Source organism: Microtus pennsylvanicus, chromosome 7 (assembly GCF_037038515.1).
Source record: "Microtus pennsylvanicus isolate mMicPen1 chromosome 7, mMicPen1.hap1, whole genome shotgun sequence".
NCBI lineage: Eukaryota > Metazoa > Chordata > Mammalia > Rodentia > Cricetidae > Microtus > Microtus pennsylvanicus.
The window spans coordinates 110,445,957-110,473,554 of NC_134585.1; the positions used below are offsets into that span (position 1 = coordinate 110,445,957).

The 27,598-nt window shown below is 37.1% G+C and overlaps 1 protein-coding gene and 1 pseudogene across 2 annotated transcripts in view; both read left to right on the top strand.

The window, feature by feature from the left end:
* The window catches only part of Magi3 (membrane associated guanylate kinase, WW and PDZ domain containing 3), a 205,077-nt gene that overhangs the window by 30,773 nt on the left and 146,706 nt on the right, over window positions 1-27,598 (top strand). The gene's annotated exons all lie outside the window — the stretch shown is intronic.
* Window positions 19,549-20,424, top strand: LOC142855099 (high mobility group protein B1 pseudogene; annotated as a pseudogene).

The window sequence follows — 27,598 nt, forward strand, 5'->3', positions numbered from 1 at the left end:
GAATTCTCTCTCCAGCTCCTTAACTAAGTTTTTTTTCTTTCAATTTTGATTCCCTTTTAATCATGTATATGTATGTATGTGCATGTGAATACAGGTACCTGTAGAGGCCAGAGAAGTTCTGTCCTCCTGGAGCTGGTGGTATAGATGGTTGTAAATTGCCTGATATGGGTGCTGTGAATTGAACTCAGGTCCTCTGGAGGACTAGGAATTGCTTTTAACTACTGGATCATCTCTCTAGCTACACTAAGTAGAATGTTAGAAACTCAGATTTTGAATTGTATCAATTTCATTTCAGACATTCTATTAAGTTTAACATGTATGGTGACGTCATTGGGCTGGGCAGCTTTGTTCTGTTCTACTGTTTCCCCTATCTTTGCCAGCAAATCTTAATTATTGCAGCTTCATAATAAATGCTAATATTTTTGGTAGTATAAACCTTCCATAATTATTCTTCACCATTATGTCTTCTATTATTAATTCTTTATTTTTTTATAAAGGTTAGAATAACCTTGTAAATATCTTTTAGCAGCTTTCCCCAGAGTTTAATATTGTTTGTACTATTAGCTGCTTGTTTGATAAGAAAAGCAAAGCTAAACTGAAATATTGATGGTATCTAGTTAGTTAACTCATAGCTTAGCTGATTTTGAAATACTAACCTCACTGTTCTTGAATTATATTTATTTTCACCTTTATTAAATTATGAAGTATAATATGAGTTGGCAAAGTCGTTCCTGGCCATTCTAAAGTATCAGTTATTCAAAATAAAAATGCAAGCCACATAGTCCAGATTTAAGAATATAATATGGTAATGTGGTGGTTTGAATGAGAATGGACTCCATTGTCTCATATGTTTGAATGTTTGGTCTCCAGTTGGCGGAGCTTTTGGGGAAATATTAGGAGATGTAGCCCTGTTAGGGAGGTGTGTCACTGTGGACAGGCTTTTAGGTTTCCCAGTGTGTTGTATCTTCCTTCTGCTTGTGGTTGGAGCTATTAGCTTTCAGTTGTTCCTGCTACCATTCATGGACATTAACCCTTTGGAATCCAAAATCCAATTAAATACTTACTAAGTTGCAGGAGTAGAAAAGTAACTGTTATGGTTTAAGTAAAAGTGCTGCGGAATCCTGAGTGGCCAGCGGGCAGTGGGTCCCGAGACCATGCCTCAGGTCCAGGAAGTGGCAGCAGGCAGTGGGGCAGTGAGTCCTGCAAGCAGCCAGTCCCAGGCAGGGACAGCGCAGTTCCCCAAGTGGCTGGAGTGGATCACGAAGGGCAGCGAGTCCCAGGCCAGGAGCCATGTGGTGAATGAGAGACCTCAGTGGGGCAGCTTGTCCCAGGCCGGAAGCCATGTGGTGAATGAGAGACCTCAGTGGGGCAGCTTGTCCCATGAAGAGAGACAGACAGATGGGCAAGCTACGAGACCATGCCACACGTCTTCGAAGGAGGCTGGTCCCGGGCAGGAAGGCTCGGGGGTGGGCAAGAGACAGAGACATGGATAGGCATGCCATACAGAGTGAGGTTGGATATTTGCTTAGTGGGTTATGGAGGGGAAAAGGGAGAAAAGGAGAGAGAGAGAGAAACAGAAGGGGGAAAAGGAGAAGGAAGAGACAGAAGCTGCCTCTTCTAGAGAGAGATGGAAAAGGAAAGGACTCAGACTATCAGCTTGCCTTGGCAGGCAGGGGAGGAAGTGGGTCTGCTTGTCTCTTAAAGGGACAGAGCAGACCATTATAGTAGCTAATGCAAGTGGTAAGGAAAAAGTAAATAAATGTGTTTCATTACTTCTTTTAATTTATCAGAGAATGGAGTCCTAAAAAGGATATAGAACCAGAGAGAAGGATGGAGTAGCCTCTGGTTTTGGAGGTAACATTTTTTATATACTGCCTCTACTCTTTAATGCACAGACTGATGCACAGTAGGTATTCAGATATTTTGTTGGGATCCCACATTGGGGCAACATCTGTTGGGATCCAGCCTCAATGAATAGGAGTGTGTGCATTAGAAATATTAGATAGGAGGAACAGAGATAAGAAAAAGAAGAAAAGGAATAGAGATGCTGAGTAGAACCGGGAGGGCAATCCAGTGAATACTGAATTTGCCTGCATTTATTTTCCATATGCTGATAGACCTTTTTTCCAAAAATGGGGTTGGGGTGGGAAGGAGAAGGCCAAAGAGTGCTTTAACATGACACAAAGAACAAACAGAACAATTACCTGCTTCAGTACTTGAAAAGTCAACTATATCTTGGGTTAAGCATTCTGTTGTTTAGACAGGACTTGTAGTGACCACACCTTATATCAAGCAGCCACTCCCTGGGTCAAACTCCCTTCACATCCTTGAAGAACAGGGATAGGCTTAATTCTCTGACCTTTGGTCAAAGTGGAACAAATCCACCTCTGGGTCATCTCAATACCCAAAACACCAAGTAACCACACCATAGGTCAAGATGTCTTGTTTGTAGCCACACCTTAAGTCAGACCTCTTGTCAGTAACTTTCAAAGGGCAAGAGTAGGCTTAAACTCTCTGGCCTCTGTCAAGGTGGAGTGGACCTACTTCTGTGGCCCTACAATATTTGAATAAGTAAGTGGTGTCATTATACCTAGCAGAATGCTTTGACTGGAAATGGAGCCACTTGTAGTTTACACACAGGCCTCTATCACTGTAAACTGAGACTTGGTAGAAATGACTGAGAAATCGAGGAGTGCTAGCAATTTAGGCTTTGTTAGATCCCTTTAGAGTGTGAAAAGAGCTGTTTGCAGACGTAATTACAGTAGTATTGCTGAGTATATTGGTGTAACTCATGAGACATAACTTTAAAGTGAGTCACTCAGATTGAAATAGTACACTGGTAGAGCACATCACTTCATGTTTTCTAAGTAGTTACCAAATTATATCCACACTAGAACAGTGAGCTGGTTATCTGTTCATGTTAGCATAAACATTTTACATTTAATGTTTTGATTTCATTACCACCTAAGTGAAATGACATTACATTTTGTCCTGTAATTTCCCTCATTGGAATAGAATGTCTGTATTGATAAAAATAAAATTGATGCAGTTCCCCGAGTGGTATACCACAGTGGGCCATGAGGAGCCATGGTGGGTGGGACATGGATACGGATAGGCACACCATGCATAGAAAGTGGGTATTTATTTAGTGGGTTAAGGAGGGGAAAGAGAAAGGAGGGAAGGGGGAGAAGGGGGAAGAGCAGAGAGAGGCAGAGAGAAAGAAAGAGACGGGGGACAGGGGAGGAGAAGTCACCTCTTTGGTAGAGAGAAGGAAAGAGATCAGGCTGGAAGGGGAAGGAAGATTTCCTTGCCTTGGCAGAAGGGGAGGGGGAGTGGGCGGGGCTTGTCTCTTAAAGGGACAGAAGAGACCATTACATTTACCTATAACAGTTTTTTTTAAAGCTAGAAAATGTAAATGAAAACAAAAACAGAAACAAACTTAATATGACTTTATGGGAGTCAAGAAAACATTAGTGTTTTTCTGTCGTATGGCCAATTGAACCTTTCAGTTATAAAATATTTAAAATATGCTTGATTTTAAAAATATATGACAAGAAAAACTCAATTTAAATGAGTGAAAGGGTATACGAATGAACAGGGGGTTGGGAAAATAGCTCAGTTGGTAAAGTACTTGCTATAAAAGGTTGAGTGCCTGAGCTCATTGCCGGAACCAGCATAAAATTCTCAGTGTGGTGGCACTTGCTTGTGGTTCTAGCACTGGGGAGGCAGGCAGGGGAGGATTCTTTGTGTTCCCTAGCCAGCCATTCTAGCCTACCTGGTGAGTTCCAGGCCTTTGGGAGTCCCTCCTCTCACCTGATGATGGCTTTGAAACTACTAAGTACCCTGGAGACTTAATGGACCCAGATGACCTGGAGCTTGAGCAGAGCTGCTAGAAATCACAGCACAAGTTTCTACAGATTGATTAGGTAAGGGACCAGATTGGAATTATGTTAGGGAAAGGTCTACAGTGTATTAAAGCTCTGAAAAACACATACCTTATAAGGAGTCAAAGAGTGTGCTCTTTCTCTCTAGCCTTGGCTTTGAGAAGAAATTTAAAAATTCAGAACTTAGGGTCATGTTTATGTTCATTTGGTGTTTCCATGATCAGTGTTTGAATGATCCAAGTAAAAATCTAAGCCAAGAATTATATCTTAGATTTGGATCTTAAATGCTTCCGATACTGTATTAGTTAGCGTTATCTAAAGGCACAGAATTTATATAATGAATAAATTAAGAGAGGCTTACAGGATACAGTTTGCTAATCCAACAATGAGACTGGAAGTCTTAGTTGTCCAGACTGGTGCTGGAGTCAGTGAGGATCCTAGAGAGCTTCTGGTCTTCAGTCTGTTGGAATCTTGAGGAAATAGGTTATAAAACCAATAGAAGAATACCTCAGTATATATAGATCTGCCAGTAAGAGTGAGGGCATGCAGGCAAAAAGCAAAAGTTTACTTTGATGTAGGCTGCCACCAGAAGGAATGACCCAGACTTAGGGTGTACCTTCCTAGCTCAAATGATCCAATCAAAAAAGTCCCTCACAGCCTAGCTGCTTGGATTTTAGTTGATTCCCTATGTAGTCAAGGTGACAACCAAGATTAGCCATAATAGGTATCTATCAAACCAAACTAAGTTAATGCCAAGAAGACAAGGTTTTCACATGGCAGGGAATAATCATTGTTATATAGAATAAGAACACACAAAAAACTATGCCAAGACAGACCACATTGACTGAGAATAGGAACTTTGTAATAAGAAACCAAATTCAAAAGACACTTATTGGGACAACATGCAGATTATGAGACAGATATTTTAATTTTGTTAAAAGGAATAAATTAGAAACATGTTTCAACTGCCAAGTGGCTGTTGGATTGGTCAGGTGACTTTGAAAATGAACCAAGTAGAAACTGTAGAAATGCAAAATAAAAAAAGTCTTTAAAGTTAGTGCCAATGTTCAATAGCAGGTAGCCACAACTGAAAAGAAAATTTACTGGGTTGTTATTCTGAGTTTGCTAGAAAGAAAGCACCCCAGAAGCAGAGACCTGGATAGTTGTGCTAAGGATAAAACTCCAGAGGTACATTTCAGAAGGTGATGTGGGGGAACAATATTTGAAGTGATTAATGGCTTAAAATTTTAAAGAAAAGATTAGAATCTTCACATTCAGGAGCCCAACAAATAATATGAGGAAATCTACTCCTGAAAACATGGGCTTATTCTTTTGAACTATGGCACAGCAGAAAGAGATCTTAAAATAGAAACCTGGGGTAGTGGAATAATCAAAATGTTCAAAGAGTGGCTGACCTAGAATTGTACCTCTAGTAAGCAGTTTTTGAATATGATAGTAGAATAAATACATTTTATAGTAAAAAATATTTTTACTACCACAAGGCTATTCTTCCTCCAAATATTTTAGATTTATTTTTGATCTTGAAGTAAGAAGGGCTATAGTGGTTAAGTTTGTAAGTAAATCTAAATGTATATTGATAATTTAAAAAAAAGTCTAATTAGAAGAAATTTTAAAAATCTCTGTTGTTAAATTCTTTCTTTAAATTATCTTATTTTGTGTGTGTGTGAGTGTTTTGCATGCATGTATGCTTGTGTACCACATACATGCCTATGCTCATGGAGACTAGGAGACTGTGTCAGATTCCCTGGTACTGGAGTTAAAGAGTGTAGGGTTAAGCCCAGCCTTAGGGGGCGTGTCAGATTTCCTGGTATTGAAGTTAAAGAGAGTTGTAAGTCACCACTTGGGTGCTAGGAAATAGAACCAAGTCCTCAGGTAGAGCAGCCAGTGTTGTTAACCACTGAGCTATCTCTAGTTCCTACCATCTATGTTCTTAAATAGTGTGTTATGCTGCCTGTTTGAATATCTGGGGCAATACTCTCAATTTTTTAGTATCAGGAAAGGTGTTTATGACTATAGGATAAGGAAAGGGGAAATTGATAAATTTGGCTAACTTAAAATTAAGAAATTACTTTAATAGTTTTTAATATTCTTATAAAGGCAGGTCAGAGTTAGGAGAATTTGTAAGAGATATGGTTACAACCAGAAAATAAAAAGAATTAAGCAGTAAGTAAAATGGATAAGTTTCTATTTTAAAAGTCTAACAATACCAATTATGTAAAATTCCTATGGTTTCAAATGGGGCCTTTGAGCAAGGAAGGGAATCTGTATATGTGTGTGCCCTGCACACATACACGAGGACAAATTAGAACAAAATATAATGTATGTTATTGCCATAGTGAAACCCATTGCTACTGTGGGATAATGCTTTTTGTACACTGTAAAGATTTGTCATTTGTATTGGTTTAATAAACACTGATTGGCCAGTAGCTAGGTGTGGCAACAAGACTAGGAGAATTCTGGGAATAGGAAAGGCAGACACAGTCACCAGCCAGCCAGATGCAGAAGAAGCAAGATGAGACGGCCTCACTGAGAAAAGGTACCAAACCACTTGACTAAACACAGACAAGAATTAAAGGTTAATTTAAGTTATAAGATCTAATTAATAATAGGACTGAGCTAAATAGATCAAACAGATTATAATTAATATAAGCCTCTCTGTGTTTCTGTGGGACTGGGCAGGACAGAAACTTCTGTCTACATATTATCTTGTATGATAATTTAGAAATATAATTAAAAAATTGAGTCTAATGACCAATATTTGACATATTTTATTATTTAAAAACCAAAAAAAATAAAAATTGTTTTAATTATATATGTGTGTGTGGATGTGTGCAGGTCAGTGTGGTTGCCTGTGGAAGCCAGAGGCATTGGATCCCCCTAAGCTGTAGATGTAAATGGTTTGAGCACTTTTAACCTATGAGCCACTGTGTGACCCTACAATGATTTTCTAGTGAGGAAAACCATCATTTCCATTTGTTACTTTTCTTCAGTGGGAAGTCTGTAGGAGCTAACCGGTTGGTGCTCCGTGAAGCTTGTGAGTAGGCATGATAACTCCTGGGTCTGTGAATTTGACCAGGGAAGCAGCCGTGATCAAATCTGCTGCTCTGGCTGGTCTTTTCTTTCTAGGAGTTTTTTTAAAAAAATGTTTTTCTTCATTTATAGCCGTACTCCTGAATCATCAAACAGAACACCGTGACTCTGCTGCTACAGTTCATAACATTTGAAAGGATTAACATTTGGTTTATTCTCTCTAATCCACAGCTATTAGGATATAGCCTTAAACTTCAGGATTTACTTTGCAGAAATGATTTCCTTCTAGTGTATGCTGTTTAAAAGGAATTTTAAAAAATCCTGTTACATAAGAGGCTATACAGCATTAATTCCATGCATTGATACTTAGTATCCAGGTATACATAAGTTTTTTTAAAAAAGATATCCCTAATTTTAAAAGTAAAATACATTTGTATATACATAAGAAAATTTGGAAAATATGAACATTTAGATGATGATAAACTTTTAGTAAAGTTCAGATTGATATTTGTAGTAAATTATTTTGACATTCTATGTCTGTGTACATGGTTGAAAGTAAGCCTGAACTCTAAAATGGGTTTTAACTTATGGTAAAGATTTTATAGACAGTTGATGACATCAAAATTGAGCCTAAGTTTGTAATCTAACATTAATACCTGTACCTTCTTATTCTGTGTAGTTTTCCAGGGCATGATATTTTAAAGTTGTGACCACATGAAGTCCTTTAAAGATAGAAAAGCAGAGCACGTGCCTGTTAACAGTTCAGTGCCTTTCATTTCTAAAAGCATTGGTTTGTGATTTTTGGGTAAACATCCTTTGCCAGCTGTCATGATGCTAAGCTTTGTCAGTAGAGGGTGCTCCAAGATGGAAGGGGCTTTTCTTCCATGTTCTGACAGCTTCCCCCAGCCTCCACCCCCATTTTGCAAAGGTGCAAAAGGGACAATGAAGCTCACTACTAGTGAGTTTTGCAGCCAATGTGGGAAGTCCTTGTCAATTCCTCTGGCACCCTACTTTCTCCAGTAGTAATGAATAAAAATGCCTCCAGGCTTTGTCAAATGTTCCTGAGACTACAGGCACCTGTGGTGATATTTTGTTTGTGTTTTAACAAATAAAGTTTGCCTGAAGATCAGAGTGCAGAGTCTAGCCACTAGAGACCAGGCAGTGGTGGCACACACCTTTAATCCCACAACTAGGAGACAGAGGCTGGTGATCTTTGTGAGTTCAAGGCCACCCTGGGCTACAGTAGATTGATCCAGTCTCAAAGAGAAACAGCCCAGCAGTGGCTCACACCTTTAATCTTAGTATTTGGTAGTCACGTGGCTTTAATCCGAGCACTAGGGAGGTAGAGACAGGAAGGGATATGGCTGAGCAGAGAGAGAAACATAAGCAGGAGGAGGCAGGAGCTCAGTGCAGTCTCAGGTTTGGTGGAACAGAGGCAGTCTGAGTATTGGTAGAGGTAAGAACTCTAGTGGGTGGCCGCTGTGCCTCTCTAACTCTTCAGCTTTCACTCGCTGATGGCTGGCTCCTGGTTTTTATTACTAAGAGCAATTAGAATTCAAGCTGCAGGTAACCCTGGTTGGTTGAGAACTGTGTAGAGCACATTTTCCCTTCCCATAAGGTTTCTTTCTCTTGCTTTTGTTCACGTTTTTATTTTTGTTTTGTCTTAGGGTTTCTATTGCTGTGATAAAACACCATGACGAAAAGCAAGTTGGAGAGCAATGAGTACATTTCATTTCTACGTCTATTCCATAGGCCATTATCTAGGAAGTCAGGTCAGGAACCTGGAAGTAAGAACTAAAGCAGAGGACATGGGGAAGCACTGCTCACTGACGTGCTCCCCATGGTTTTCTAGGCTGCTTTCTTAGCCACAACCAACTGTATGAGGATGTCACTGCCTCAGTGGGCTGAGCCTCTTTACATCTATCTAGAAAATACACCACAGGACTGCCAACAGACCAATCTTCTCGATTGTGATTCCCTTTTCTCAGATAATTAAGTTTGTGTCCAGTGAGCAAAAACAAAACAGCCAAAACCCAAAACCTACCTGGACAGTTTTGGAGATAATGCTTTCATTATAGTCTTCATTTATTTTCTGTGCTCCTTTTTACTTAACTCCCTCCTCAATGCTATTATCTCCTACCCAGATGCTCATAGCCGTTTTCACTCAATCATTATCCGTTCATAAATGATAAACTTGCTGTGTGTCTTCCCCCATTTACAGCTATCCTCATTTTGTTTGAGGTCAGTTGTGGTTTTCCCAGACCTGACTGTAGTCCATGATCTGTTTATTTGAAGGCTCACTAGCATTCTGTCAGTAAATCCTACTGGCTCTACCTTTGCAGTTTACTTAGAATCTGACTATTCAGCCCTGTTGTTCGGGCACCATCATTTCTTGTTTAGTTTACTGCAGAAGTTCTTGTGCATTTAATCTGTTCATAATAGCATCTTGAGAGACTTTTTACAAATTTTATATCAAATCATGTCATTCTTCAGAGCTCTACAGTGACGTCTACATCTCACCCAGAATAAAATCCAATATACCTAACATATATAATATTTTCTCAAAAAATTGTTGAATTATGAAGCACTAAACCAAATCTCTTCATATATATTCCCTCCATGTTTCATCTTGCTGAACTTTATGCTGTTGATTGCTTAATAATCTTCTGTCCTTCAAAGTTACTTCCTCTGGTTGATCTGTTTCCCTTGTGGCTCACTTTCTCAATATCAAAGTACTTGACTCTCTTTTTATATTCCTCATCTGTCGGTTACACCACTGGATAAACTGCTTCGATTGTTTATAACTTGTGTTTTTGGTTGTTCTTGTAAATCTTTTATGCAGTATTTTGATTTGCATATTATATATACTTATATTGTTAAACAGTTTATGTCTTATAAGGTCTACATACTAAATCTTCATGATGAATTCATGTCCTGCTTTGCTCAGCGACTTCTTGATGACCACTTTCCTTTCGTATTCTGTCTTTAAAATAATGTCCTACGTATTTTAAAATTCTGAAGTTGTAAATCTTTTCTCTCAAGGGAAATTTAGTATTTAGTACAGTGTTAAATATGTAGTGAGCATTTAAAAAGCATGTGTTCATAGTAATTGCCCCTTTGTCTTTTTGTTCCACTGTATCTCACACAAAATGATTATTCTTGACTGACTTATTTTAATGACTTAATGCATTATTAACCCTCAGCATAATAAGCATAATTTCTTTTCATTATAAACACAGCGATACCAGCTCTGGCTCCTCCCTCTTTATCATAAGATAAAATGTTGATATGTAAATGTAAAGTCTCTTTCACAATTACATTTTGAAATTTATAAATAGATGTCTTAATTTTTAAGTTACAAATGAGACTGAGGGTAATTTAGAGGAGTAAGTTATTAACTTTAAAGAATGTTATCAATAATAACATCATTTATTTCTTCATTAGTTCTTGACTCAGCAATTGACTTGGCAAACATTTTTGAGTGCTTATTGTATTGTATTACTGTATGTGAAAGGAGCTGGCATTACAAAAGGGAATTAAACATAGCTGAAGTGTTAAAGTATTTTTTTTATTTTACACTTAAATCTCGATTTGAAAAATGTAGAAAGTGATCGTTGACATTTGTCAAGTGGAGAAAGAGTGAACAAAGAATAATTTCACTGATTTTTGACCTTTTCTACTCTCCTTTTTGATCATTCTATAAATGTAGCAAGTAAGAGTTAGGTATTTGAGATTGAAAACATGAGAACTTAGATTTTTAATGACTACCGATTGTTGAGACACTAATAGCATGTAGTTATTATTCTAAATCTTTATAAGTTATTTGTAGCTGTGAGTTTGTGAGAATTGAATAGGCTGTTTGGAAATAATCATTGTAAAACATGCATGTAAATATAAGGTCAACATAATGTTAGTGAACTATATAAAATCTAATGATAGATTTCTTGTAGAATAAATTATTTTGGTTACAGATTTAGGAAAGTTACAGTCTAACAGCAAGGAAGAGCTGAATGATAATCATTTTCTTATTAATCTCTTTATATTCCAGTATGTTAAATAAGAAGTATATCCTTACATAAGTGGGATCATATAATTGCCTTCTATTATGCTTCTGGTATGCAGAAGGCCAGATTAAAATAACAAATACACCAGTGAAGTAAAAACAAAAGATTTCCCTAATGGCAAAATGGTTTGTAAGAATGATGAAGCAGCTCACATAATTATAAGCCTAAGTGATTTTTATTCATTGTTTTTACTTAAACAAGACTAATAAATTAACCTATAGCTCAGTAGGTTAAAGTATTCAGAAATCAAAAGGTAGGCCACTTAAGGGGTCTATTTTTTTATTTACTTAAAATTAAAATGCAAATGCATCAGATAGCAGTTAAGCTAGGTTAGTAGTTAATAGGAGATGCTAAGTGCTGCTTTTCAAACCCTTTATACTTTTTTAGTACACAGACTTTTCTGGGGGGTATGGGTGAAACACTTTGTGAAATGGAATTGTAGCTGCACAACTTATAATGATGTTATTTTTAAAATTCTGAAAGTCTTTAAGCATTTTTAAAAAATGTCTTTTTAAAGCAGTTTATACAAAGTCATTTAAAAGGTTCATTTCCATTTTACACCATAGGAGTGCCTATACTCAAAATGATCCTTTGGAAAGGCAATAATTATGTATTGCTTTGTTTGTTTATTTTGACTAATTAGGTTCTTGTTTTACATGCTCCTTACTCTTAATACATGTATCTGTGTCTATATTTAGTGTAGATGTGGAGACCTGAATGTGCACAGGACCTGATTTCTTTCCTTCCTAAAATAGTCCAGCTTTAAAATATATACATATTCATCTTTACAGGTAGTTATGTTTGAATGTAACAGTAGTACTATAAAAAGTCTCAGAATAAAATCAGTATTTTTGCAGACATTCTAAGAGTGTTATATGAAATAATTGGTGGTGACAATCTTAGAAGTATTGTTGTTGTTATTATTATTATTACTACTACTACTTTGAGTGTGTCAGTGTGGAGGTTAGAGGTTGACATCAGCGATCTTCTTGATTGCTTTTCACTTTATGTATTGAGGCAAGCTTTTTAATTGAAACCAAAGTTTGATGCTGTTGCTAATCTTGATAGCTAGCTCTGCTTCCCAAGTACTGGAATTACAGGCAGACAGCCATCAACCATTCCTGCCTGGCTTGGCATTTGTGTGGGTGCTGGAGGTTGAACTCAGATCCTCTTAATTATACAACGAGGGCTTAAGCTGGGTGGTGGTGGTTCACACCTTTAATCCTAGCACTTGGGAGGCAGAGGCAGGTGGATTTCTGAGTTTGAGGCCAGCCTAGTCTATAGAACTAGTTCCAGAATAGCCAGGGTACACAAAGAAACTGATTCAATAAACCAGAAACAAACAAAAAACAAATAAATGCAGCAAGTGCTTTAGACCCACAGAGCCATCTTCCCAGCCCCAGAATAGCTATGTATTTTCTCCACTTTTTTTCTTGTCTTTACTCTCATGCTTAGCCTGGGTTTTACATACTGCTATTTAAATTTCGAAATTTTTTTCCTTTCACCTTTGGAACTAAACTTGCCTACTAATATTTAATAATAAAATTGGAAGTGAGACAAGTGTATGCTGCTTTTAAGCTGATGACTACTACTTAAATTATTCTTAACTAATTAAATTTTACTTTTTCTACATCCTTGTTTCCCATTTTTTATTTCTTGTTTGTATCATTAGCTTGTGATTAATTTATGGGTTTTAGTCTTTTTCTTTCTAGATAGTCAAGAAGGAAAGATGGTAGACCATAAAAAGGACTATTTAATTATTTTTCATTCAATTTCTACTTGACTATGTTTGCCACTGGCAAAAATAGACCTTTCTATATATTGAATAATGTATTAAAAATTTAAACGATGTAGTTACTCTTTCAGCCTACAAGAATATAGATTTACTTTTTCCCCCTGTCTGTATGTTAGACACCATGGTTAATGGTTCAGAGGCTAAAAGAGACTGTTCATAATTCTTACTCAGTATTCACTAGCAGTAATTCAATTTTTTGTTTGTTTTTGGCTTTTGGAGACAGGGTTTCTCTGGTAGCTTTGAAGCCTGTTCTGGAACTAGCTCTTGTAGATCAAGCTGGCCTTGAACTCAAAGAGATCCACCTGCCTCGCCTCCCATGTGCTGGGATTAAAGGCGTGCGCCAACACTGCTCAGCTCAAATTTTTGGGTGGCAGTTTTTTGAGACAGGCAGGGTTTCTCTGTGTATCTCTGACTGTCCTGGAACTCACTCTGTAGACCAGGCTGACTAAACTCACAGAGATTCACCTGCCTCTGCCTACCTGAGTGCTGGAATTAAAGGCTTGAGCCACTACCACCTGACTATAATTCAAAATTTTTTTAAAAAGTTAGTATATAAAGTAAAGGATTTCATTGTAGCAATTTTATGCTTACATGCTGTTATACTGCATTTTGATTTAGAACTCTCCTCCACTGCTCCTCCTTGTACTCTTTGTCATCCACCCTAACTGCTTCCTTTCTTCCTGAGCCAATGGTCCTACCATTTATTTTCTTTCTTTTTATTGATTTTTATTGAGCTCTACATTTTTTTCTCTGCTCCCCTCCTGCCTCTCTCCTCCTCTTCAACCCTCCCCCAAGGTCCCCATGCACCCAATTTCCTCAGGAGATCTTGTCTTTCTCTACTTCCCATGTACATTAGATCTGTGCAAGTCTCTCTTAGTGTTCTCATTGTTGTCTAAGTTCTCTGGGATTGTGATTTGTGGGCTGGTTTTCTTTGCTTTATGTTTAAAAACCACCTATGAGTGAGTACATGTGATACCATCTATTTTCATCACATTATTCCATTGACTTCTTTTCCCCCTCCTCCCTTCTTATGATTTTCTTATGCGCTCTCTCTCTCTCGCGCGCACACACACACACACACACACACCACACACACACGCACACGCACACACACACACACACACACACACCACACACACACGCACACGCACACACACACGCGCGCACACACACACACACACACACACACACGCGCGCAGCACAAGGCTTGCTTACAGTTCAGAGGGTCAGTCCATTATCATCATCATGGCAGGGAGCATGGTGGTGTGCAGCAGACATGGTGCTGGCTACATCTTGATCAGATGGCAACAGAAAGTGGATTGTGACACTGAGCGACTTCAAAGCCTGCCCCAGAAGTGAGACACTTCCTCCAATAAGGCCATATCTCCTAATACTGCCAGTCTCCCAGTCTCAGTCCCCCCCCCCCCCATTTCAAATATAATTTCTTTGTCTGAGGGAAAATATGGTAGTTTTGAGTCTGTCTTATTTTCCTTTAACATAATGGCAGCCATTATTTTTTAAATAAGGACTTTTATAATATGTTACTTGTCTAACTTTCTGGTTCCCTCTCTTGTTACTTTCCATTGCTAGTGCCAGCTCTTCATATTGTAGTTCCTTAAACATAATCAAACATAATGCACGTTTCTCTTTCTTCTGTGCCTTTGCATGCACTGTCTGCTTCGACTGTTATTCTGCTCTTGGCTCTTTTCCTTTCTTGTTACCTGACAGCTCCCTCAAGTCTCTTTGGAGGTTATTGACAGGAGTCACTCATGGTTCCTTCTCATTTTCTGTGCTCCCGTATGTCCCATTGTTGCCTCTCACTGTAATACTGGACTGTTTGTCACCCTGTGTGACTGTAAGCTCTATGGGAATGCAATGGGATCCTCCATCACTCTCGTTCTTTACTTTGGACAGAACACTCAGTGTTAGACTGGGAAGACAGAAGGAAACTGGAGTTGACTGTCTTTCACATGCCAGGGAAGTTAAGCTTAGTTTTCTAGACACAATTGAATATGGTAAGTTGTCCCAATAACTTTCTAAACATAGGATTTTATCGTATATTATTGTGTACTAGCAATCATATAGTCAGAAGTCAGAAGTTAAGTAGTTTGTCTAGAAATTAAGTGTTAGAACTGGGACATGAATAAAGACACATTTTGACTTCATAATTTTTGGTTATTTCATTTTTATTACATTGCTTTCTTAACTGTATAGATGTATTTATGAGCAATAAGATAAACATAGTTGTTAAAGACCATGTATATAGACATCATACAGGCGTGGGTTTAAATTCTAGCTTTCCATTTAGCAATATTCAGAATCTTAATCTCCAAATCAGGTTTTCCCATTAAGTGTTATTTGTAGCATTATTTACTTCATAGGATTGCTGTGAGAATTAAATGAAGGACTGTATGAGGAAGGTTTTATGCTGTGTTGGGTATGTAACACATAATATGTAAGTGAGTTCTACTGGCTAAGGGTATTTATAAACAACAGATTTATTGACTAGCACTAATTTTAGGAAAATAAGTAATGAAATAAAAAGTTGAGGTAGTCTTCAGTAGGTTACATTCCTTTAAAAAAAAAAAAGAGGAACCTCATTCATATTATTGTTGGGTATCTGTGAAGTTGTGTTAGCCCACAGCTGGAGTAAGGGAGAAGGAAGGAATAGTAGGTATTTGGCCATGTCCTTACTAGAAGGAAAAAAACTTTTTGAGACGTTCACCTTATATCTCCCTGCTGAAATTGGTTGTGTGCGTCGTTGTAGTAATTTAACTGTTCTCCTGATTATCTAAGCTTTCATGGAAAATATCAAGAAAGTGGAGAACATGGTGTTTGAAATTAGATCATCATTCATCTGGGGGAGAGTGCATAGTTCCTTCATCTAAAGTTAGGAAACTGTCTTCCTGAGTGATGATGGCGGTGGTTTGTGATGGAACAGCCCTAAAAACTTATACAGTGTGCTTATTCATAATCTGAAGCAATAAAAGGGCATTTAGCATTGTTTTAATCCATATCAAGGAAAAACTAAAAGTAAACCAACCATGTTTCTATATAGTATTTAAATACTAACATTTTTGCAATAGATTTTCAAGTATTTCACTATGCTGTTGGCAATAAATATGCTTAAACATTTTATGTGTCCTGTTTCTTCCTCTTCAGACAGCAAACCCCACTAATTTTCAACCACCACCAGACACAGGGTAACATAACTGAGTTGACTGTAGATTGTTAGTTAGGTGGTAAGCACCTTTACCTGCTAAGTCATCTCGCAGGCCTCGTGGTATTAAGAGCTTTTCTTCAAACAGCTCTTACTTATAATTTCCCTCAGTACTGTTTTAAAACACAATGTTAAAGGATCTTCTGTAACTCTTCCTCCTGCCACTCAGATTTCTGTTACCAGCAATTCCGCAATTACTATACCCCCTCAACCTTCTCACCCTCTTGACTTTTTTTTTTTTTATTTATTATAAGGGGAAAACTCATGAAACAGGAACGAGAAGTCCAAGCTCAGACTCTCTTGACTTTTGACCAGTTGGAGAGAGAACTCTGGTAAATTAAATTGTACAGTTCTTGCAGATTTACCACATAGTTGGGAGGATATGTTATTCAGTTATTCACTTGCTTTTAAAAAAATTCTGGAATGAATTTTGACATAGAAATGGTGGTATAAAAGATGTTTGGGTTGTGTGTTATTATTACTCTTATAGTTGAATTAATTTTAGCTTTGAAGTTTTCCCCAAGATCTGACTATCCTCGTACATTTTTCCCAAAGGGAAGTACTTTATGATTTCCTAACAATTTGAAAACAAGCATTTGGCATAGTGATGACCTATCTTTGGATATTACCTTTCTTTGTCTTGGTAGGATTCCAGATTAGTAATCCAAAGCAGAAAAGAGAAGCAGTAAGGATAGGGATAATTCAGTAGTTAAGGACATGGATAATTGTTGTTTGATTAATTCATTCCTGTAAAATTAAAAGTTAAGGACACCAAAAATTCAGAGTCTTGGCTATATAATGAAATATATTCTTTTCTGTGGGTACTCCATTTTTTAACATTAACATTTGGACATTTCGATTATGTTCCCATTATGTCTTTACTTAGAGCTTAAAGATACATAGACATAGAATAACATCTGATTATTTCATGATTCTTGGTGTATTTCATACTTTGTCAACCAGATGGCTCTGCAAATTGTTGTAATGCCGTATTTTCTAGATCCTTAGATACACTGGATAGCTTTTACTCATTCAGAAACCACTGATAATTTATGCACCAATAATAAACATAATGTGTACAATCAAATTTAGCTCTCAAATATTAGAAGACATATATATGCTTTTACTGTGACAATTTTAAAAGCTGTTTTGAGACAGATGTAGAAAAGGCAGAAGATATGCTAAGAAGCAGATGTTGGGTGACTAAAGTACCCAGCTGTGTACTAACAAAATGAATCTCATGCCGGTTAGTTAACAATTCTTTGGCAGTCAGAGAAATATGTAAAGTAGTAAACACAGCGTGAGGAAATAAAAAAAAATTAAAAATATCTTCTAAGCTCAAACATTGGCAATGTCTATTCTACCATCTGTGTTGTTGGAAAGTTGGTTTTATCATAAGTCATATCAAGGACATGTAAAAAAAAGACAAATTAGCTAACCTGTTAATCTTCATTCTCAAATATTAGTTTTAAATATAGTTTCCACAACTTTGACTTAGTTAAAAAAAATTCAGCAAAATTAATTCTACTTGTGTAATTTTAAAATTATGTTATCAGCTTTTTGGTAGGTTTTTGAATAGTTTTGCTTTGCTCAAGTCTTGTTTGAATTCTTTCAGATCAAATATGTTTAACATTTTTTTCTAGATTCATTGCTAGACTTAGATGAATGAGCACCTAACTGCAAAGTATATTATAGTCGTGGTCTTCTGTTAGAAGGGGCAGAGCGTTGTCATAGTAAAGATTTTCCTCTGTTAAATGCATGGTAAAGGTTTTAGGGATGTCCTAAGTAGGCTAAAAGTTCAGTTTTTAATACTTGAAACAATCTTCCATCATATTCTTAAAAATTATGACCCAAAATGTAACTATTTCTACACATAGATTGGTTCTATATTAGCTCTTTGCAATTGGTTTGTTTGCTACAGATGGTTTTCCTTGATTATTTACAAATGTTGCAAACTGAAGCATGGAGTTTTCTTAGAGACCTAATGAAACACCTTAAAACCTTATAGAGATGAGAGTCAGTATTATTTTGTTAGAAAATGAAAATGAAGAACCATAATTAAACCTTTGTGTGCTTTAGAGATTTCAACTCATGGTTTGTTGGCCTTATGGCTTAGGGTTTGTGGCAAGGCATTGGCATTCTGGTGGGAATCAGGCAGAAGAGTAAGCCCACTCACCATATGGCTGAGGAGGGAGAGAGAGAAAAGGAGATCAGAATCTCACAGTGCTCTATGGGAGCTCCTCCCTGGTGGTGTGAGCACTTCTCACTAGGACTTACCTCCTAAAGGCTCAGCCATCTCCCAGTAGTGCCTTGGATTAGGGCCCAAGCCTCCAACATACAGACCTTTGGAGAACATTTAATATTCAAATGAGAAGTAAGTTTCACTATTAGGGTAGACCTTCCCTATTGAATAGTGTAATAGGGTTACTCTAGTTAGCGCTTGGGAGTTGAGTAGTTGGGAAATCTCAATCCCTTTAACCTCAGCATCACCAGTTTTTGTGAGCCCATTGGAGAAAAATTGTCAGGTATCCTTTTAACTATAGAGCAGGAGGCCAGCAAAGTGGCTTAGCAAGTAAAGTCACTTCCTCTGCCAAGTCTGATGACCTGACTTTGGTTTCTGGGACCCACAAGGCAAAAGGAAAAAGCTCACTCCTTGCATATCCTTGCATAATGGCAAGAGCTCACCCATATGTGTTTCTGTGTCACTCTGTCCTCTTTCTCTCTTACACACACACACACACACACACACACACACTCTTCTTTGTATATAAACTTCTTCATTAGTGGGAATGATTTTTTGTAAACTAGTATCATGGTTCTGCTGTGATATGATAGCTCAGGAAATCAAAATAATAGTGGTGTTTCTTTACTCATGTCACCCTAATATATTTATAATATGATCAAAATTCAGTGTTAGAAATACTGCACTAATTATATGAATAATAAGACAGCATGTCAGGTATTAGTAATGTGTTATACTAGATTGTAAAAGATAGATGTTCAACCCAATTTATGTTTTTATATACTTTTTTGTGTGTTTTCAGTGTATTTTGGTTGTGTATGTGTGTTGTATAAGGTGCTTAATATTTAACTTATGTTAAGAAAACACCAATACACTTAGAATATTGGGAATTCATTCTATGTTTTTCTTATTATTGTAACATTTATGTGGTTTAAATTTCTAAATCATTTTTAGGAATGGAGCATATCAGAGCATATCAGACTCTAGAATTTCTTGATTAATTGCTAATGAAAATGAGTTCAACATCAATGTTTATTATGCCAGTACTTCTTTTTTTTAGAATTAAAAACATTTATTTATTGGTGTTTTGCCTATATGTATGTCTGTATGAGGGTGTGCGATCCACTGGAACTTGAGTTACAGACTTATGGGTGAGTTGCCTTATGGGTACCTGGGAATTGAACCCAGGTCCTCTGGAGAGCAGCCAGTGCTCTTAACTGCTGAGCCATCTCTCCAGTCTGCCAGTACTTTTAAAAACAAAAAGGGAGGAGAGTAATGTTACAGAGCGGAGAGAGTGAGGAGGCTGCGTCTGGCTCCCGCTCTCACAGCCATTGCAGTACATTGAGCTCCATAGAGACAGCGTTGGGGCAAGCGAGAGCCAGACGGGCACTGGGCGATTCTGTGCCTCGCGGATGAAAATCAACTAAACATGGGCAAAGGAGATCCTAAGAAGCCGAGAGGCAAAATGTCCTCGTATGCATTCTTTGTGCAAACTTGCCAGGAGGAACACAAGAAGAAGCACCCGGATGCTTCTGTCAACTTCTCAGAGTTCTCCAAGAAGTGCTCAGAAAGGTGGAAGACCCTGTCTGCTAAAGAAAAGGGGAAATTTGAAGACATGGCCAGGGCTGACAAGGCTCGTTATGAAAGAGAAATGAAAACCTACGTCCCCCCCCAAAGGGGAGACCAAAAAGAAGTTCAAGGACCCCAATGCACCCAAGAGGCCTCCTTCGGCCTTCTTCTTGTTCTGTTCTGAGTATCGCCCCCAAATCAAAGGAGAACACCCTGGCTTATCCATTGGTGATGTTGCAAAGAAACTGGGAGAGATGTGGAACAACACTGCTGCAGCTGACAAGCAGCCCTACGAAAAGAAGGCTGCCAAGCTGAAGGAGAAGTACGAAAAGGATATAGCTGCTTACAGAGCTAAAGGAAAACCCGATGCAGCGAAAAAGGGGGTGGTCAAGGCGGAAAAGAGCAAGAAAAAGAAGGAAGAGGAAGATGATGAGGAAGACGAAGAGGATGAAGAGGAGGAGGAAGAAGAGGAAGACGAAGATGAGGAAGAAGATGATGATGATGAATAAGCTGGTTCTAGCACAGTTTTTTTTTCTTGTCTATAAAGCATTTAACCCCCCTGTACACAACTCACTCCTTCTAAAGAAAAAAATTGAAATGTAAGGCTGTGTAAGATTTGTTTTTAAACTGTACAGTGCCTTTTTTTTGTATAGTTAACACACTACCGAATGTGTCTTAAGATAGCCCTGTCCTAGTGGTATTTCAATAGCCACTAACCTTGCCTGGTACAGTCTGGGGGTTGTAAATTGGCATGGAAATTTAAAGCAGGTTCTTGTTGGTGCACAGCACAAATTAGTTATATATGGGGACGGTAGTTTTTTTGTTTTTTTTTCATCTTAAGTTATCTCTGATGCAGCTTATACGAAGATAATTGTTGTTCTGTTAACTGAATACCACTCTGTAATTGCAAAAAAAATTGCAGCTGTTTTGTTGACATTCTGAATGCTTCTAAGTAAATACAATTTTTTTATTAAAAAAACAAACAAAAAAAGAAAAAGGGAGGTTGAATTTCTGTATTCTTTGTATTAAAGAGACTTATCTTTACTCAGTCTTATTGTCAGTATTATGCTAGCTCGTAGAATTAATTGATATGTTTTCTATATGGGTTAAATGTTGCCTTAACATTTAGCCTCTGAAAATATCTTGCTCTGTACTTCAAAGGAATACTTCAGGGTAGATATAGCTTTGAGTTTCTTCAGATATTTTCTTTCTCAGATTAGTTTTGGTAATTCATATTTTTATTAAAGAACATAGGTAAGTTTTTATGATTTTTAAAGTGCTTAAAGGGGCTGGAGAGATGGCTCAGTGGTTAAGAGCATTGCCTGCTCTTCCAAAGGTCCTGAGTTCAATTCCCGGCAACCACATGGTGGCTCACAACCATCTGTAAAGAGGTCTGGTGCCCTCTTCTGGCCTGCAGACATGCACACAAACAGAATATTGTATACATAATAAATAAATAAATAAATATTTTTAAAAAAGTGCTTAAAATTATGCACTTTATGTTTTTTAAAAGTATCTCCCATCTGCAGCTATATTACTTTTCTCATTTATGATGCCCTATAAAGTTAACTTCTGAGTGTTCCTGAAAAAATGTCAGCAAAGTTCATTGCTAGACAGTGGTATACTTTAGATTTTTTTGTTCCTCATAAAGAAAATAGATACCTATCAAGTAGTTGTTTTTGTTTTTTGTTTTGTTGTAAGTGGGCAGTATAGTTTCATAAGTGTATATGTTTGGGGAATAAAGCATGAAGAGGAGAAAAATTCACAACTATGCTGTTGATTATGGACAGTTTTTCTTCTTCAGCATCTTCTCTGTTTTTGTACTTGACTTTACAGAGAATATAAACAAGCATTGAAATAAATGTGATCCTAATTGCCATGGCAATATATCTGCACACTTTCCTCTATGTCCACCCGCTTCCATTTGTAATGTCCTAAGTGCTTAAACAAATGCCGCTGGACGGTTATGTAATTCCTTTTTTCTTGCTTCCATAGCTCGCACTAGGGATTCTGAACTATTCCATAACAGGTTCAAGTCATAGACATGATAGAAACAGTTTTGCTTATAAAGGCAGAGGGAGGAGCAGAGAGAAGAAAGGAAAAGGAGGGAGTGAAGGAGCAGAAGGAGGAAGAGCTAGAGAAAGAAGAGAGAAAGTAGGAACACCTATTAGCCATCAAGATAGCAGCATTCTTTCCTGAGTAGTTGAAGTATAGACTGGTTGATTCCTCTTCTTTTTTTGCAAAAAGCAGATCTTACTTTCTTATTTCTTTCTTTCCCTTTCTGCAAAGAAGGAATGGGAAAACCAGGAAGGTAAATGAGGTAGAGGTAGCACTAAGAGTGATGTTTTGTCCTAGAGACTTAGTGTAGTCTTTATAAAGTCAAGGTGGAACATTCTATTTGTGAATAAGTTGTAGTGATGCCTTTTGGCATAGATTCATCATAGGAGCTATAAGATACTTGTTTTTCTCCTTGACAATTTAAATCTGAAATCTGTTGTGATCTTTGTAACTACTCCACTAGGTCAAACTTAACCAAGTATTCATGTATTACTTGTATTGGATCAACTTCTGTGGAAATTGTTCTGTGAAAGTTTTTTATTACTTAACTTCTTGACTATTTAATATGCTATTAAAGAAAGTTTAGAATAAACATTCTTGTTTTTCTCTTTTAGTCCTTAAGAGCATTTATTTATTTATTTATTTATTCATTTATTTATTTATTTATTTATTTATTTATTTATTTATTTATTTATGCAGTGACTTGTAATGTATAACAGCTCCTTAAGAACAGGTTCATCTTGTGGTGAGAAAGCATGAATAAAAACAGTGGTTGTTTTGTGTATTTTTTTCCCTTTTAACTCAAGTCATATCAATCTCTGAGATGATCTGTCTGTTGAGTGGAATACACAGGCATAAACAGTAAGAAGGTTTAAGTATGTTAAAGAGCAGCAAGTAAAATAGAGTAGAAGAGCTGCAAGATTGGAAAGAGCCAATGAAAACATTTACTAAAGGAAATGAAAGGACTTTTAGTTCTACATTTCTTTCCTGTTGCAGTGCTCAAAGCAATTATGGTAAGAATCATGACCTCATCATCCAGCTAATACAAGTGGACTCAGCACCAGCAAATTGAAACATTCTATAGCATACAAAAGTTAGGTTATTTTAAGTAGGCTGTTTTGCTATACAAAAAATCAACCTAAGCACATATAAAAATAAATTAGAGGTTTTTATGGGAAGATAGACAAACCTAACCTACACAGAAAATCATCAGTGGTCTCTTACATGTGCATAATAAATAAGTGAAGTCAATAATTGGTTAGTTAATTGAAGAAAATAAAGAAGAGAATCACAACAAATGATGTACACGTTGTGTCATGGTTAGCTTTAGCTGCCATCAGCCTAGAGTCATCTGAGAGAAGAAGTGCTTCCCTTGAGGAATTGCCTAGGCCAAATTAGCCTTTGGACGTGTTTGGGGGTAGTTATCTTGTCTGCTAACTAGTGTAGGAGAGCCCACACTGTGGACAGCACCACTGTCTGGGCAGGTGGTCCTGGATTATATAAGAAGGTTAGCTAAACACGACCTGTGTGAGTCAGTAACTGGCATCTTCTACCCTGCCGTACTTCTTGGCTGTGAAGTGAGTTTCTTGATTGGAGGCAATGCTGTGTGGATTAATAAGCAGTCTGCCTCCTAGTTTCTTCCATAATTTCCCTCAATGGTAGACTAGAACCTGGAACTGTAAGCAGTATAAACCTTTTTCTCCTCTAAGATGCTCTTAGTGTTATATTACAACAACAGAAATACAACCTGGAAACATACTATAAACATTCAAGTTTTAATTTAAATCACATAGATAGACTGTAAATTATCACAATTTTTGCCTAAACAACCTACAGATCTATTAATTGTTTTCAGTTCCACTTTCCATAAAGAACTTTGACATTTTCAAAGTAAACTAAGAATGAAATCCTATTTGATTTTTAGATTTTGTAAAAAATAATTTTCTTTTTAAATGCTTAGAGATTTACCTTTCCAGAGCTTTCAATGTTTTCTCAAAACATGTATCTTGGTTTTCATAGAAACACCCTTTCTTAAAAGAAAACCAGTCCACAAATTACATACAGTCCCAGAGAACTTAGACAACAATGAGGACACTAAGAGAGACTTACATAGATCTAATCTACATGGGAAGTAGAAAAAGACAAGATCTTCTGAGTAAATTGGGAGCATGGGGACCTTGGGGGAGGGTTGGAGGGGAGGGAGGGGAGAGGCAGGAAGGGGAGCAGAGAAAAATGTATAGCTCAATAAAAATCAATTAAAAAAACACCTTTTCTTGAACTCATACTTCATAATGTTTAATCAAGTACTAAGTTATATAATCATAAGCTTGCATACAAATGATAAATGAAGATAAGCATATATTTTAATTTGAAAAATGAAACCTGTTTCTAATAAAAGTTATTAAACTTAAATTTATGGTTTATAGCATATGCCATTACTTAGCATTAAAGGGTACGATTCACTGATACATGAGCAGTATAAATACAAATCAAATCATTATGCGAAATGTAAGCTATCGAGAACTACAAACGTCTTACTGTTGAGTTTCTGTGCTGCATGTCTTGTGAGCTGTACTTTGAGAATGTATCCAGAATTCAGTGACTTCTAATTTCCACTGACATTCCACCATCTAACTTGCCATTGTCTTTTGTTTGGATAGTTGTCTAAACTTGGATTTGGTCTTGTGATGCTGCTTTGTGTGCCTTCAGTTAATCAGTACAGTCTTTGGCTCAACTTCTTACTTGATGTTCAACTTGATAGCCCTTAAAATGAATGGGCTGTATGTACTTACAAGATCTATCTAGTTATGCCCTCCAATCCCAGTTTACTCCTGCTTTCCATCCCATCACCCACTGCAGCTGTATTACCTTCCTTGCCTTCCCTTAAACATGCCAGATAGGCCTTTTCCAGTTGTAGTTGTCTACATGGCCTGCTTGTTCTATTACCTTCTTCATGTATTTACTTACCTATTACCTTCTCACGAGGCTGTTTGTAACACGAATTCTGATTGTTCTTAATTAAAAACCTGGTATCAGATATTAGGGAATGAAAGTTGAGAGATCAGAGAAACAGAAGAGACAGTCACTAGAGACACCAGGAAGGGTCTGGGAATAAGGCATACTCTTTAAGGTTGACTTACTTCCTCTAACTAGGTCCTACTGTTACTGGTAGTCCCAATCTAGGTCAGGTTCTTGGTCTCCTATTCAAAGAACTGGAATAAGAGTTCACATATGTCTGCAAGAGTAGCAAGGTAACATCATTCAAACTGAAACAATAATACAGACTGGAGAGATTTATATTGTCAAGACTAACAGCATGCCTTATAAGTAAGATTGCTTATTCGAAAAGACCTCAGGTTAGTGCCAACATTCCTTTTATAAAATCTAAAGGAAGAGGACTTTAATATTTTCTGTGTTGCTAAAAGGCATAATGTGAATAGTTCCTCTTTGATTTATAGGTGAAATCATATAATCATTGTTCCTACTGCGTATGTTCCTTCCTATAATCCATCTGATTTTAAGTGAATGGATACTCAATTATGCATAGGCATAAAATGATAAATAGGGAATTTTCTCTGAAACTCCTCTGTGGGGGCACAGTTTCCTTTGCTGCAAATACCCTCTAATCAGTTCAGGATAAATTTGGCCTTTTTGGTCTCTGACCTGAATACACTGGAATATATCTAAATAGAAACTGTCTAGTTCCGTTGTTGTTGAAGAAGCAGAAACTTGTATTATTAGAGCAGGGTATATGTGTGGTGAGAGATGCTGGTGGGGGTCCAAGATTGCTAGGTATGTTGTTTGAGAAAGAGTATATATGTATAGTGTCTACCTTTCTACCTCTTAGTTTCTACCAGCTTCTAGTATTGCCATGAAATTATTAATTCAGGGCCTTCATAATTCAGTCACTTCCCTAAAGCCCCACATCTGAATATTACAATAAGAACAAGGCCTTCAGCACTTGAGTTTTGGGGATTCTTCTTATCTAGGTTATAATAGTAGTAAACCTGGGTCTGGAAAAATGGCTCAGAGGTTAAAAGCATTAGTACTCTTGCAGAAAACCTGGATTCTGTTTCCAGCATCCAAATGGTGGCTTACAACTGCCTAAAGCTACAGTTTCAGTGAACCTGATGTCTTCTTTTGGCCTCCGCTAGCACTGTACACACAGTACACAGACATGCACTCAGATACACATACACATATATACAGTGGGATAACCCTTCTGTATGCTGTAAATGTATGTTACTCTCACTGGTTGATAATAAAAGGTGCTTTGGTCTATACCAACGCAAAATTTAGGTAGGTGGAAAGCCAAACTGAATACAGTGAAGAAGAAGGGTGGAGAGAGACACAAGCCAGCTGCCCAAGAAACAAGATGCCAGCAGACCATTAAAAGCCATGGCCATGTGGCAATACATTAATAGAAATTAATAGAAATGAGTCAATTTAAATGTAAAATGTAATAAGCCTGAACTATAGGCCATAATCCTGGAATTAATATTAAGTCTCTGAGTGATTATTTAGAAGTGGCTGTGGTACAGGGCAGGACAGAGAAACCTTCATTTACACATATAGAAATAAAATAATTTAAAATAGTAGTAAACCTTAATTTTAATTTAGTACCATCTTGGTTTTGAAAACAAATAATTATACTTTTTTTTTTTTAAAAAAAGTCCATTGAGTATAATTAACTGCCCACTAACTACCATAATCCTGGAATATATACATTCTATAAATACTGTTTCCAGATATTAAAACTATTTTTCTACTAGGTTCTGCCTTATCATTACTTCTGATATTTGCATTTCCAATGTCAAAGGAAAGTGCTTTTGAAAATTTTGTTGTCCAATTTTGTTGAAGAAAAGGTAGCCACTTAGGAAAGCACTTTTTTTTTTTATTTATGAAGTTCAAGTTGAATAATCATCTCAATTAGTTCATTTCACCATCACCTATTCTCTTTTGTCTATCTTTGTATGCCTTCCACTTTTACCCTCAAAGGAATGTTATTGAGTGATTTGCTGTATAAGCATCATAAAAAAGATGAGATAATGGTATAAATATAACCATATTGCTAAATGGCATGATCCGAATTTTCATAACAATTATATGGTAATGTTTTTGTTGAATGGCCGCCTGGCTAGACGTGCCATATTTTCTTTCAAAATTTTTTTTAACATTTTGTTTGTGTGTGTGTGTGCACGTGTGTGTGTGTGCACGTGTGTGTGTGTGTGTGTGTGTGTGTGTGTGTGTACGTGTGTACACCATAGGATGCTTGTAGAGAAGATAGCTCAAGGTGGCTGATTCTTTTCACCATGTGGGTTCCAGGGATCAAAATCAGGGAGCATGCTCAGTGACAAGAGATTTCTGCATATTGAGCCATCTTGATGGCCCCATACTATCATTTTGTCTTAAAAATCTTTGAGAAAATTCATCTATAATATCTTCATCTGAAAATCTTGTCTTCCCCCAGTCCCTCTTTTCTCCATTGTTTTGCAATAGGATATCAGTTACATACCCAAGTTATTCTGGAATTTCACACCTCAAGCTAACCCCTCCCACCTGCTGGGATTGTGGGTCATCACTCCTCTCTCTGTCTCTGTCTCTCTGTCTCTCTGTCTGTCTCTCTCTTTCTCGTTCTCTCTTGCATTTTCATGTTAAATTCTGTGAAGAGTTTTGTCTTTTGCTTATCAGAAACATAAACACTGGTCTATTTGT